This window comes from Salvia hispanica, chromosome 5 (assembly GCF_023119035.1).
Source record: "Salvia hispanica cultivar TCC Black 2014 chromosome 5, UniMelb_Shisp_WGS_1.0, whole genome shotgun sequence".
In the NCBI taxonomy this organism is placed as follows: Eukaryota; Viridiplantae; Streptophyta; class Magnoliopsida; order Lamiales; family Lamiaceae; genus Salvia; species Salvia hispanica.
In genome coordinates, this window is record NC_062969.1 from 3,558,225 (window position 1) to 3,570,659 (window position 12,435).

Sequence of the window (12,435 nt, forward strand, 5' to 3'; positions counted from 1 at the left end):
AGTGCATTGATGAATTAACAAGTTAATAATTTAAGAAAAGTTAGCATTATAATGTACCCCGTAGTTAAGTTATATTTCTATCATCAAAGATGATAAGCTAGGCATAAACCAAATAGTATTTAGTAAGACTTCATTGAGCTAATTTATATTTATATCGTCAAATTGCGACAATGACGCATAAACCATTTTTTTAGTAAAGTTATGTGATTTTTTAGTGAAAAGAGTTGATGGTATTTTCTCGAGAAAATTAAAAATTGGGGAAACAATATATAATTGATCCTTATTCTTTTATCCTAGTAGTATTTGATTCAGAGTTCTTGTGTCCATCTTCATCCTCTTCGAGCAAAATCTACATCCTACAATTAGGTACATATCGAAAAATTTGGCAGTATACGTTTAACAATTGTTTCATCGGAATTTATTAATAGTCGTAGAACTTTTATTTTATAATTTTTCTTTTCTAGACGACTTGAACATAGTTGCGATTTGAACAATAGACACTTGCAAAGAAAAGTGAATGGCAATTGCAACATTTGGAAAGAGGCCAACGCCCAACAATCGTTTGTCGTATGATTTATCTTAATAAGATGAACTTTCGTCCAGCTTTTTCACACACGTCTCTGATGTGGGTTTCTTTACACAGAAAAATTCAATCTTCAGGTTCTAACCAATTTATATCATTGGTCTTTGACTCTTAGCTGTAGGCAGTTAAGAGTTGAATGAAATTTATCATTTAAGATGTTTGATTTCTAGATGATTATAAATATAGGGTGAAGATATATAATAATAATAATAATAATAATAATAATAATAATAATAATAATAATAATAATAATAATAATAATAATAATAATATAAAAGTTACAAAAGTCACTGTGAATTTAAACATAAAGATAATCATACGGGATGATCGTAAAAGTTACAAAAGTTATGATTTAATTCACTTCTTTTAAGAGTTATGAAAACTTAACCTGAAGTTAATAAAAGTTACGATTTAATAGATAGTTTTTCTAATATACTTATATACTAGTACTCTCTCCATTCCAATTTAGAAATCCCAATTTAATTAGTATGGCACAAGTTTTAAAAAAAATGTAAAGGAAAATTGGTGAAAATGAAAGTGGATCACATTTTTTTACTACAGTATTATATTCCTTGCGTCCCCAAAGAATATGCACTTTAGGTTCGGTACAAGTTTTAATGCAAAATTGGTAAAGTAAGAGAGAAGTAGAGAGAAAATGTAATTAAAGTATTGTTGATAGAGAATGAGTATCACCTCACTAGAGAGAAGAAAGTTTTTAAAATTGGAAAGAGTCATATTCTTGTGAGACGGAGGGAGTATTAGTGTTATAATAAAATATGAGTGGAATGAAAGGCCTGCTAATACTCCCTTCATCTGCAAAAGGAGTCCCGATTCATTTTACTATAAGTGATAATATGATATCACATTTCATTTAAAACTAATACTACTTACAAGTAAAATCCATATTCCACTATTTTTTCACTTACTTTTTCTTAAAACTCGTGTCGAAAAAAAAATAGGACTACTAATATCGGAAGTATGTGTCGCCAAATGACCCGGGGGCTGATTTAGATTGATTAAATCTTATATTCTGTGCCCAAATCAATCAAATATGAGGCCTTTTGGCAATTTTAAATATTAACAATATTTTTGGAAAGTATAAGAAACTTGTTAGTAAAAGTTACTCCCTCTAGTTCATTACAAGTTGAGTCATTTTACCATTTTAGAAAGTTTCTTCATAGTTGAGTCGTTTTCAAATATGGTAACTTTTTTCTCTTTCTTTCTTTTCTCTCTACTTTATTCACTTTATACTTTATTCACTACTCCATCGTCTTATAATAAATGTCACAAATTTTTTTTTAGTTTGTCCCATAAAAAATGTCACATTTTTTTTTGAAAAAAGTTCTATCTCACATTAATATAAATATATTATTTTCTATTTTCATTTAACACACAAAATAACACTTCCTAAAATCTCGTGTAAAACCTGTATATTGTTATAGCTTCTATACCTGTATTTGGTTAAAAATGGTTATGTCAGTGTAGACATTAAACTATTTAAGCTAACATGTTTTATTAGTTTAGGAATTAAACATTGTACGATGTGCATGACAATGGGCCCATGCATGTTGCGGGTTATTGAAACAAATGCGCAACTGAGTATTTGACAATTGCGTTTATAAAAAATACTCCTATAATCTCCAATAAATGGAGAACCAGGCTTCATTAAAATGGACAAGTCTTAGATTAACATCATAAAATGTCGGATGCCGGAAAGAAGTTAGGATGTGGATTGGGGAAAAAGAGTGAGCTGCAGGCAGAAGAAGCTGCAAATCCTAAGGCTGAGAGTGGGAAGCCAAAGGCACAAGCAATTGCAGCCCATTCTTTTCCTCGGAAAGAGAGTGAGCCGGATTCGTGTAACAACAACGGTGCTGCTAATAACCTATGGAGCAACAATAAAGTCGCAGGCACAACCTCGTCTGGAGTTAGGCAGACGAAAAATCCTCACCGCGTAATCGGCTCTGCATAAATAGTATGTCGTCCATGTCTCCCTCTTTTTTCATACTAACGTCCCTTCTCTTTTATATTTATTCGATCATGTGATTGTAGGAAAAACGAAATTTGAATATCAAAATCTTTAATTTTTTTACAGATGTTACATTATGTTGATGGTGTTTTTCACTTGTATAGCGTTGATTTTTTTATAAAAAACTAACATAATTTCTGATAATAAAGAAAGCAGCACCTAGCTAGCTATAAGTTGAAGATTAGTTACCTTAAGCTTTTGCTTTTCTATATATGACACTTCATTCCATTTGCATTCTCTAAATTTTTCTTGGACTTTTGCGGTTTTCCGTAGAAGATTTTCCTTGAATTTTTGTTCTATTGGTGGAGAATTGTACATCGGCCATACATTTTCCTAATGGTTTCATGTCTCATCTATAGAGTCGATAATTTGAAAAGAGGCAATATCCAATTATAGCTTCAATATATATAGGAATTTGAATTCCTAAATAAAAGATTTCCTTTGTTTCTAGATTTGTTTCTCTCTCACTATTTTTCTTTTTCTTATAGTTTATTTCGGTGGTTCTTTTTAAACAAAGATGAAATTTTATAGAAGCAAGTTAGATTTACATTATCTTTTGACTTTTGTTCCTTTGATATTCATTTTCTTATTAACAGAAATTAAAATAATGTTTTGGCCGTTCTAAAACTTCCGAAACATGATGTCGTGCATTGTTTTTCAATACGTCTTCCTATAGTTTTCATGTCTCAATCTATTGAGTCGAATTGATAGACAACATGCCCAAATCTATACAATACTATAATTTTCCTCATTTGTGTCATCAGATCTCACCGGTCGAATTAGGACGACGGATGACGCCACGATATGTCCCTGCTCCTTTTATTTCAATTTTATGTTAATTTGTACTTTATTGGTGGTGATTTGGGATTGTATTTTCTTTTTCTTTATAGATAGATTTCGTTGCTATCTATCCTTGTTTTTTTGAAACTATTTATGTAGTTGGTTGCTTTTTACAATAATGATTAAATATTATAGAGAAATACTAAAAGATTTTTGGAACAAAGAATGGACATGACTAAAAAGGGACAAAAAATCTCAATATATATGGAGTAAAAAAGGCTAACTTTTCATAAGTCAATAGTACTATAGAAAGTTCGTGTGAGGAGAGAGATTCATGGAGAAAGAAACAATTTTAAAAAAGTATCAAAGTCCAAAAAGTAATAAAATGATAAAAAGATCAATATAACAGTGGAAGATGATAAAAAATATTATTACAAACTAAACTAATCTATCCATGCTTATATTATTATATAGACCACGAATACGCCGTACGCGTATATGCATATGCAAATGCTGTGATTTTTTTAGAGTTCTTACATTGGTAAATTGACTGAAATGTCCTTTAGAAACAGTATTTTCGACAAAACAAATATTAAAAGGTGAAAAAAGTACCTGGAAAGGTATTAAATCAAAGTAGAAAGACTTCATTCTATCGATATTTTTAAAGTTTTAATACCTCATTTGATACCAATTCATATATAAAGTACCAAAAAAAGATGTTCACTATCTCAAAATAATTGTGACATGGGATTCTTTATCCACATGAATTAATTAATGGTAATCGACCAGGAAAAAGTGGATAGGCATAAACGTTAATACGGGAGAAAAAACCGTAAAAATATCTCTTAGGTAGTAGAACTTTGATGTATTGATTTATTTAGTGAAAAATTTTTAAGTAAAAAGTAAGTAGCCTAGCCTAGCATTTAGATTAGAGACTTTACATACAATGGACCACAATATACATGTAAGAATACTGTCTATAATATTAATTGTAATTCTAATTTCACGGAGTTGGGGGGAGGGGAAATAAGTTTTGGGTACATTTATATATGCGAAATGGAGCCCAGATCCATTCCAATTCAAGAATAGTTATACTGAATATCCAACTTTGGGTTGCTTTCATTAGTTTACTGGAGACAATACGATTCAAAAATTCAGTACGATAAATGTCACGATCGCATTTTCTAAGAATAGAAAATATATTGATCCATGAGGAGTAATAAAGAAGTGGGGAAGAAAGGGAAAAAACAAAAACAACTCAACTATACTCAAAATAAATGGGAATAACTCAATAAAATCATAGTATCATTTCAACAATCAACAACTCAAACGAATATTATCTCAACAATACTTAAAATCAAAAGAAACAACATTCAAATGAAGCATTCGAGAAGAATAGTATTATGTATGATACATAATATTTTCTAACATTTTATTTGCCATGTTCTTCATTTTATGCTCAACACCCATCGGGCCTATCATAGTTCAACATGACAAAAGAAAACATGCATCCAAGATTGACGATCAAAGGAACATATACCAAAACAATTTTAGATCTTATAAAACAAGATGCATCCACATTGAGTGAATCTCGGGTTTACTTTAAAATACCGAGAAAACACTAAAAATATTTCAAACACAAACTTTCTCATCTCCAAGTCCTTTCCACATGCTTTCAAAACACAACCATTTCTCCTCGGTTATTTAAAACCTCATATCTGCTCTTTGGGTGCCATGTGGTGACCACTTTCCACGAGCATGAAAACGGTCAACGATGACTCACGGTCCTCATCATGTCAAGCCGGTAGGGACGCACTCCCCGGGACCCGACTCCGATTAAACTCATAGTAAGGGACTCACTTCCCACTATGCAATCATCAACATCATCATCTCAACAAACTCAACGAGATGTGAAACGAGAATATGGCCACAATTTCGATCAACGGACCGTCAACCAAAAGCATTCACGATCCCCAATGTGGACACTATCCGAGTAGGGACTTACTCCTAGTCGACCCAAATTCGATTTCAATAGGTCTAAGGACACTTCCACTAAACAAAAAATATAGCTTTTTCCAAAACAAAAACATGGCTTGACATACCTTCTCAACTTTATTTTTCTCATAGAACGTATTTGAAATATAAATCATTTTTTCTCAAGATCGAGCATCAATTTACATCAAACCAACAAAGCCTAGCAAATTCACAACCACTCACAAAGCTATACATCCCCAACAATTGCAACCACTTTCACTTAAACACATATATCACATCATCATTAGAATAAAGTATAATAATATGCAAATCATACTTAGAAGGCATTTCTTCACATAAAATTATGCTCAAACTGATGTATTAAAACGAACACTCTTGAAAATATTTTAGTTTGAAGCCCACCTCGCTCATTTAATTTTCTAAATTTGAAATCCTTATTTACTTCAATTTTGTCCACGGAGAAATCCCTTCCTGAGTCATGCTTCTCCTCTTTCAATTATTTTCGAGGCCGTCCGAGCTTCCTATCTTCTTTGCCCAAAACAAACTAGCCCCCTCCTCCATCAGCCCAACAGATCAATATGTTGGTCCATCAAAAGCCCATTTAATACTCCCTAACCCACCTATTTTAAAAAGGGGCCCCAAAAAGAAATAAAAGGAATCGCTGGAGTTCGTGGCAGCCGTCCCATGGGGTGAGAGGGTGATACACATATATATGCTCGTATTGCGTCGTCAATTTTGCTAGTTTGTTTAGATTCAGCAAACTAATTTTCCTTGAAATTGAATGAATGTGGAGAAGGATCGTGTGATTGAGGAATACGATCTGAAATCTGTTCCATAATGCAGATTTTTGAAATACACACGGCAGAATTAGAGAATCGATTGGGCTTATTTGCAGAAAAATGAAGTTGAATTGGGCTAAAAAAGAATAATTGGGCTTCCTTAAGAAAAACAATTGGACTTGAAAGAATAATTGTTGAAGTCCAAATTATAAAATCGCTTCGATAAAAGAAACAGCGCGAAAATTTTCGTGACAAACAGCCTTTCAAGAAAAAGATAGAAAAAGTCGGTGTTACATATATTTACTCGTGAAAATAAGGTTTGGGAAACAAAACATATTTGATCCTTAATCTCATATCTAATTTGATTTGTTCGGTTAAAAAGTTATTGTTTGAATTGATTATCCTACAATTAGATGCATAATCAATTTTATGGCAGTATATGTTAAGTTGTTAACTTTGTTTCATTATAATAGTAATATTTTTTATTCTATGACAAATAATGTTAACATAGACTGGAATCAATACAATTATTTTGTATATATATAAAAATTCAACATTGTAGCACTTTGAAAAAACCCCAAAATTTTTATGAAAACCCAACAAGATAGAAAAAGGAAAAGAACAAAAATAAATCTCAAAACAAAAAACAAGATCGATCTTGCTACTAGAAATTGCAAAGAAAAGTGAGTTCTAAGCCAACAAAGTAACTTCGATTTTAATTGAGACGGACAGAGAATAATTTATATCTACCTCTCATTTTTAAAGATAAATGAACAAAAATTAAATTAAATTGTACTTATGATGGACTCAATTTCAAACATGAGACTTTTGTACTTGGACATTAATCATTATTTCACAAAATAACAATAACTACACCAGTATCACTTCTCTGTTTTCTCTCTGTAATGAGTTAGGTCTGAAGTCCCAACTCCCAACGGGTAAAAAAAATGGTGATAAATATTCAAAAAGTCTCCAAGTTCAAAAATTATTTTTTGAACCTGAACTACATTTAAACTATATAGACTTTTTGGGTAGATCGACAGCAGATGCTTTCACAAAGAAGATACACTTTTAAATGATAATAAAAAATTCTTCTAAACAAAATAAAAGAATAATGTTTTGAATAACACAAACTAGGAAAGCAAATTAGGTTATTTTGCCAAGAAGCTGTCTTAATTCTCATGATCGCAATGCAACCAGCAAGCTAGTATAATCTTAAGGGTGGAACCAGATTTAAGTTGCCCTATTTTAAAATTCGCTTGTATCCAAATAAATTTGTTATTTGACTTCAAAAGATAGAAATTTTCACGTAAACTAAACAATTTATTAAAGAATGAGATCATAGAAACGTAAAATCTTACAAAATTCTACATGATGAGTTGTTTGTCATTACATAAACAAGAGAGTTGAGTAGTTTCGGATTCGAATTTATTATGATATCTCCTTAAATTTTATATTTATTTGTTCATAGTAACACTCATTAATTTAAAGCCACTTAAAGATCAATTTTGCGTAAGGAAGAGGCCAACGATAGTACATGTGATCTCTTCTCGCGCGTAGCTGTAACACTTGCACGAAGCCACTTTCTAAAGATCAATTGTCGTCCAGCTTTTTCACGTCTCTAATGTTGGTTTCTTTTGCTAAACAAAATTCAATTCTTAGGTTACAAAAATACCAACGAAAGCACATTAACGAAAGATTAATTTCATGCAATTGAGTATTGCATTTGGTTCAGCTGTAGGCACAATTTAAAGGTTAGATGAACTTATCATTTAAATTAGTACTTAATTCTTTTTGTTGATTTCTGGACAAATTTGTTTGTAACTCGATCGATATTATTCTTGCAAACTTGGATTCTTGCCTACTAGGAAAGCCATGAAGTTTTAGAACTAAAAACACCGCATTTTAGTAATACTATATAAGGATTCATATATTTGTATTTTTATAGCTACTATATATATATTCCTAATATATAGATAAATATAGCCTAGAGAAACAGATAACCCAAACTATAATCCTAATCGCTAGAAACGCTACCACGACAATATATCACCGCAAAACGTCAACACGCTTCATCATTATTTTCAACACAACATCAATCCGTTGACATTGTGTTGACATTTTCTGTTGATAATTTTATCATCTCTGTTGATATTTTCAACTATCTTATCATATTGAGTCAGTATTAATATTTAGCCAGATTTGATTACATCCTATAGTAGCATGTAGATAGTTTTATTTCCAATGCGTCACGTTCTACGGTTCTACCTCTTTCTCACCAAACCTATCTTTAATTTTGGAGATGCATGCAGTCCGTTCAGTTAGCAGCAATTAATGTACGTTGACGAAAATATTTTTTGGAGGAAAAGTCCTAACACTGCCTCTACATGCTTACATCATAAGTTTAGGTAATATTTAATTCTATTAATCATTTTTCATATTTATGCTTAACGACCTATTAATCATTTCAAGTGTATACATCCAATGGCAAGATGTTGCGATTGTTATTGGAGATTAAATTCATAGAATTTGTTGTGAATTTAGAAATGATGAGCGAATTTTGAATTTATTATAAATGAATCATCTAATTTATGGACATTATAAATTAATAGCGTTTTGAACTTAGGGGCTGCTAGAATTAGAATTTCCACATTTACTTAAGAATTAAGTTCAATCGTTTTTACTATATATCTCACTTCATACTCAACAAAATTTAAATATGAGTATAAAACAATATAAATTGTACCAATGTATATTCGTATGTATTCTCAATCACGTGAAGAATATACATATAATTATGGATCATGTGTATTCAATTGGGTCAATATTTAAGTTATATATTGTTAAGCATTAAAGTTTCCAGGCATACACTTTACCAAAAAAAAAAGTAGGTGGCTGCTAAAATCTAATACTAATCAGAGACATTTTGATAAAAAAGATGGAATATGTGTTAAAGACATGAAACAAAGATAAAGAAATACGTATTTCATGTCAAAATATGCAAAGATATGATTTTTTTTCATGTTAATTGTTTGATAGTAGTGAAATTATCTAAATTTGTATTGTATATTAAATAATATGGTTTAACTTGACAAATTAAGTAGATACATAAATGTAAGGTTAATGTTATAATTTTGTGAAGATTGGGAGTGTGCCCTCGTCTTATAACGCTTTGAAGTGTTTTAACCATGATATCAAAATAATTAAATGTCCCTCTATAATTTTCTATTTTCGTAGACATTAATCTTATCAAATATTATTTCACTTCACTAACCATTGCATATTGGTATTGATAATAAAGACATATTAGAACACGCCAAATCTGATACTCCAATTTTCTTTCCTTTCCCTTTTTCTGCTTCGTTGAATAAATTATTCGTCGTTTTTCAGTTTTGGACTTGGCATCACTGTATAAGTAAAACATTTGTCATAGTGCTGATTAGTATTGCATTTATTTTTAGTATTTCAATTAATTTATTTGCAATCGGCGGCAGATGTGGGCCACTTTCATTCTTCCACGAATCACTTCTAAAGATGCCGTGCAGCTTTCTACACATCTCTCTAATGTCTTCATGCAATTTAATGTAGGCACTAGTTAAGTGTCCGAGACTGCCTGTCAATATTAATTATTTTATATAAAGAAAATTCATTTTGATAATATAATTATGTAAGACCTTCGTGTTATGAACTAAATCGATCTGGTAATAATACAATTAATAGTTATATAAAAATGACCTCCATGTGATTAATAGTTAGATATTTTCTCAATAAAGTTGATTCTAACCTCTAGTAAAGTAAGATGAAGTTTTTGAATTAAACACCACATTTAGTAATAGTAGTATATAATTATGTTTTTATTTTTATAGCTACTATATATATTAGTATTTGCAGCCACTCTATTCCCTTCTGACTCATAGCCTGCTAATATCGATCTCCAGTTTTTTCAACCTGCGAAAAGGCCAGATATAGCCACTAGAATTGAACATGAATGTAGGACAGCAACAACGGTCAGTTGTTCAAGAAATTGTGATTTTTCCAAGTAACGAAGAAACCTAGGTAGATTCTGAAGGCTCTTTAGCTCCACCACAGTCACTTTCTGAGAAAAGCAGTGCTGATGGCTCCACTATTTCACCCAGCTCATGGCAGAATCATGAATTCCAACCAAGCGGATGGATGTAAAGCTCCTCTCATCACTTGGATACGCTATGGGACTTTAGATTACAGCCTCTAGTAGTCAACTGTTCCAGAGAACCCAGAGCATGTAAACCATCTGGGTGGGGCTTCCCAACATGGACAATGCTTTATATCCAATTCAGAGAGACACTGTGAGGTTTTACTTGAATAACCAGTTTGGGAGATATTCAATCTATAGTGAAAAGTGGTGTAATCTTCAAGGATTTACAAGTAGGAAATACTCCTTCACCTTCAAATTCTGTTTGTTTCCTCTCAAGCCAGCTCAGCCATAAATATCAGAGACATACTTTTCAAGATGGAAAGACTCCAGTCCCACTGAATAAAGAAATTATAATTCAATTTTTGCTCAATTTGCTCAAACTAAGAAATTTTAAGCTTGGCAAGTCCCCCAATGTTGCAATGGAATTTCTTCAAATTCTTGCAGCTACTGAGTGTTATCTCAATCAACCTGTCAAGCCTCCTTTCAACAATCCACATGGTAATCTTTCGCCTTTGAATCCTGCAATCTTTGGGGGCCAATTCTTTAGCTTCGTGAGGCCTCGAGGCCTTCCAACACAGCCACAGCCTCATCATCCCTTTCTCTTTGTTTTGAGAGACCGTCTTTTCTCCACCTTCCCCATTTTCAGCCCATTCTAACTCCAAGGTGCTTAGTTTTTGCTTCTCAGATAACTTTGCTTTCTTTGCTTTCAATGTCAGCTACCTTTTCCAGATTCTCAATAGATAGTCGCTCGAGATTGTCCAAACTTCCCCAACTCTCGATCGTGTATCCTTCAGCTCTCCCACTCTAAACTTGAGAGCTTGCAGGTTAAGTAATCTCCTAATGTTAGAGGCAACTTACACCACCTGAATATAAAAACACTGTAAACTAATCAAGTACCAAACGTATTTGGCAGTTCCCAGAGACCTTGTCAATGCATAACTTTTGCAAGCAACGGAGTTCACAAATCCAATCTGGCAAATTTTTCAATTCGTGTTCTGAAATATTAAGATTCCTCAAACATACTGCACATACGAATGGAACTCGTAACTCTGTAACTGAATACAGGCCGAGAGTTAGGAATTGCAAATATTTGAAACTCAGAAGATGGTGGTTTCAATAGTTTCACCTTGGAAGATCAACGTATGCACGTATTTGTTTGCTGGTTCGGTTCTTTCATTGATGCCACCGCTACCAACTCATGATAAATATTGAACTTGATCGTTCCACTTAGTGAGAACTAAGTAGATCATGCATAAGATTGTGCATCCACAACTTTCCAACATTTTCATAAGCATCTCTCTCTCTTTCAACTACCAATAAAGATGGGGTAGAAGAATGTTGAAGAAAGAAGGCCTACAAACTCCATGTCATTTCTTTCATCATGTTGGAGAAACCTCTTCTACCATCCATAGCTTCAATCAACTCCTGCCTCACCATTTTGTGACCTTTTGGGAAAATTGAACACATGTAAGCATTTTTCAGTGAGTTTGAAGACAAATTATCAAAGCTCAACCTCAATATTTTTGTGATATAATCTCTTCCCATTGCTTGGAAAGCCAAATCTTTCAAAATGAGTCATATTTCTTCAGATTTATTACAGCATTCCACCAACTATGCTGGCAGCTAATGGCAAATCTTGACATCTTAAGTTGCAATTTTTTCCAAAACCTCAGCTCCCGACGGAAAATCTTTGTTTCCTAAGCTTCTTTTTTTATAATTGTACAAAAATCATTTTCTGATAACCCTTTCAGCTCGTGTATGATGTGCCTCACAATTGTAGCCACCTCTGTAATTCTAGTGGTAACAACAATAGCATTTCCTGATAAAGTAACGTCCACAAGGAATAAGGAGATAAGTTTTACTCCAAAGCTTCTTGAACTTTTTTCATATCTTGCCTACTCTCAGTTTAAATTTTCATAATAGGAAGAGGAAGGTAATTTTTTTGAGGATTTTCCTTAAAAGAACGGTTGGATCAAAATTTGAGATACACGCACTCCAAGCTCAGCAGCCACTTGTTAATGGAGTCCAAATTACTGACTTGTTGATTTGGAGGCAACAACTTGAAACATATGCGAGAGCTTCTTCATATGGCATTCAA